This window comes from Arachis hypogaea, chromosome 11 (genome assembly GCF_003086295.3).
Source record: "Arachis hypogaea cultivar Tifrunner chromosome 11, arahy.Tifrunner.gnm2.J5K5, whole genome shotgun sequence".
Lineage (NCBI taxonomy): Eukaryota > Viridiplantae > Streptophyta > Magnoliopsida > Fabales > Fabaceae > Arachis > Arachis hypogaea.
This window is the reverse complement of record NC_092046.1, coordinates 75,434,620-75,438,064: the sequence shown is the minus strand read 5'-3', so window position 1 is coordinate 75,438,064 and position 3,445 is coordinate 75,434,620. Positions and strand designations below refer to the sequence as shown.

General features: G+C 31.3%; 1 non-coding gene across 1 annotated transcript; it reads left to right on the top strand.

Annotated features, from left to right (window-relative positions):
* Window positions 1-487: 487 nt before the first annotated feature.
* LOC112725115 (small nucleolar RNA R71) lies at window positions 488-595 on the top strand. The gene has a single exon (XR_003164243.1). It is a non-coding gene; the product is annotated as a small nucleolar RNA R71 (small nucleolar RNA).
* The last annotated feature ends 2,850 nt before the right edge of the window (window positions 596-3,445 follow it).

Below are 3,445 nucleotides of genomic sequence, written 5' to 3'. Positions count from 1 at the left end.
TATTATTATTAAAGCCTTGTTGAGGCTTCTGTTGATCCTTCCATGAGAAATTTGGGTGATTTCTCTATGAAGGATTATAGGTGTTTGCATAGGATTCTCCCATGTAATTTACCTCTTCCATTGTAGGATTCTCAGGGTCATAAGCTTCTCCTTCAGGGGAGGCTTCTTTAGTACTGCCGGATGCAGCTTGCATTCCAGTCAAACTCTGAGAAATCATATTGACTTGCTGAGTCAATATTTTGTTCTGAGCCAATATGGAATTTAGAGTATCAACCTCAAGAACTCCTTTCTTCTGAGTTGTCCCATTATTCACAGGATTTCTTTTAGAAGTGTACATGAATTGGTTATTTGCAACCATTTCAATGAGTTCCTGGGCTTCTACAGGCGTCTTCTTCAGATGAAGGGATCCACCAGTAGAGTGGTCCAATGACATCTTGGACAATTTAGACAGACCATCATAGAATATACATAAGATGCTCCATTCTAAAAGCATGTCAGAAGGACACCTTCTGATCAATTGCTTGTATCTTTCCCAAGCTTCATAGAGGGATTCACCTTCCTTCTGTCTGAAGGTTTGGACTTCCACTCTAAGCTTGCTCAACTTTTGAGGTAGAAATAATTTGGCCAAGAAGGCATTGACCAACTTTTTCCAAGAGTTCAGGCTTTCTTTAGGTTGTGAGTCCAACCATGTCCTAGCTCTGTCTCTTACAGCAAAGTGGAAAAGCATAAGTCTGTAGACCTCAGGATTAACCCCATTGGTCTTAACAGTGTCACAGATTTGTAAGAATTCAGCTAAGAACTGATGAGGATCTTCCAATGAAAGTCCATGAAACTTGTAATTCTGCTGCATTAACAAAACTAATTGAGGCTTAAGCTCAAAGTTGTTTGCTCCAATTGTAGGAATTTAGATGCTTCTTCCACAAAAGTCAGAAGATGGTGCAATAAAGTCACCAAGCATCTTCCTTGCATCTCCACCATTGTTATTGGGTTCGGCCATGTCTTCTTCTTTTTCGAAGATTTCTGTCAGGTCCTCTCCAGAGTGTTGTGCTTTAGCTTCTCTTAGCTTCCTCTTCAGAGTCCTTTCAGGTTCAGGATCAGTTTCAACAAGAGTGCCTTTATCCCTGTTTCTGCTCATATGAAAAAGAAGAAAACAGAGAAGAAGAATCATCTATGTCACAGTATAGAGATTCCTTTATGTGAGTAGAAGAATAGAAGAATGAGGTAGAGAGAGAGTAAGAAAAATTCGAACACAGAGAGGGGGAGAGGGTTCGAATTTTTAAGAAGAGAAGTGTTAGTAAATAAATAAAATAAATAGAAAGAGATGAGAGAGAGAATTATTCGAAAATTGAAATAAATAAATAAAAAATATTTTTATTTTTTTTATTTTAATTATTAGTTAGAATTTGAATTTAAAAAGAGAAATAAAATAAAATTAGAATTTAAAATAATTAGTTAATTAAAAAGAATTTTGAAAAAGTGGTGAGGGATTTTCGAAAATTAAGAAAAGAAATAAAAGTAATATGAAAACTAAATAAATTAATTAATTTAAAAGATTTTTGAGAAAGTTGTTAGTTAGTTTTCGAAAATTAGAGAGAGAAAGAAAAGTTGTTAGGTGGTTTTGAAAAAAGATAAGAAATAGTAAAATAAACAAAAAGTCAAGTAATTAATTGAAAAAGATTTGAAAATAAATTTTGAAAATATAAGAAGTTAGAAAAGGATTTTGAAATTAAGTTTTGAAAAAGATATGATTGAAATTTATTTTGGAAAAAGATTTGAAAAGGAAATTAAAAAGATTTGATTTTTGAAATTAAAGTTGATTACTTGACTAACAAGAAACTAAAATATATGATTCTAGAATTTGAAGATTGAATCTTTCTTAATAGGCAAGTAACAACTTGAAAATTTTTGACTCAAAACATTAAATGTTAGCAATAAATTCGAAAATATGAAATAAAAGTAAGAAAAAGATTTTGAAAATCAATTTTTTTTAAATTTTTGAAAAACATGAAAGAAAAATGAAAAAGATTTGAATTTTTTTTTTGAAAAAGATTTGAAAAGATAGAATTTTTAAATTAAAATTTTGACTTGACTAACAAGAAACAACTAAAATTTAAAACTTTTGACTAAATCAATTCAAAATTTCGAAATTTATGAGTGAAATAAGGGAAAGATATATTTTTTATTTTTGAATTTTTTAATAAGGAGAGAGAAAAAGAACTCAATGACACAAAACACAAGAAATTTAGATCAAAGCAAGTAATGCATGCAAGAAAACTTTGAATGTCAAGATGAACACCAAGAACACTTTGAAGATCATGATGAACATCAAGAACTTTTTTTTTTAATTTTTAAGAAAAGGAAAACATGCAAGACACCAAACTTAGAAATTTTTAAACTCTAGACACTAATAATTCGAAAATGCATATGAAAAACAAGAAAAGACACAAAACAAGAAAATGCAAAGATCAAATAATGAAAATAATCAAGAACAACTTGAAGATCATGAAGAACTCAATGCATGTATTTTTTCGAAAATTTAAAGAAAAATCAAAATATGCAATTGACACCAAACTTAAAATTTGACACTAGACTCAAACAAGAAACATAAAATATTTTTGGTTTTATGATTTTATTAATTTTTTTTTGTATCTTTTGAAAATTATTTGGAAAAAGAAAATAAATAAATTCAAAATTTTTAATAAGAATTACAGGAATCATGCAATGTTAGTCAAAAGTTTCGGTCCAATAGAATTAAACATGGCCAATTGGCCAGCCAAGCTTCAGCAGAGCATTACATACATCAGCCAAATTGATAGGAATCCAAAGAGGCTCTTGCAAAGATAAGTGGAAACCTCAGTCCAAAAGATTAGACATGGCTTAACAGCCAGCCAGGATTCAACATACCTCATGAAACTCTAGATTTTGTTCTTAAAAACTCTGAAAGAAATTTTTTTTTGAATTCTTCGAAATTAAAAATAAAAAGCTTAAACATAAAATAAAATTACCTAATCTAAGCAACAAGATGAACCGTCAGTTGTCCAAACTCAAACAATCCCCGGCAACGGTGCCAAAAACTTGGTACGCGAAATCGTGATTTCACACTTTTCTCGCAACTTCACGCAACTAACCAGCAAGTGCACTGGGTCATCCAAGTAATAAACCTTACGTGAGTAAGGGTCGATCCCACGGAGATTGTTGGCTTAAAGCAAGCTATGGTCATCTTGTAAATCTCAGTCAGGTGGATTCAAATGGTTATAAGGTTTTAATAATTAAAAGATAAATAAAACAGAAAATAAGATAGAGTTACTCATGTAATTCGTTGGTGAGAATTTCAGATAAGCGTATAGAGATGCTTTGTTGCTTCTAAACCTCTGCTTTCCTATTGCTTCCTTCCAACCATGCATTACTTCCATCCATGGCAAGCTGTAGGATCCTCTCAGTGAAA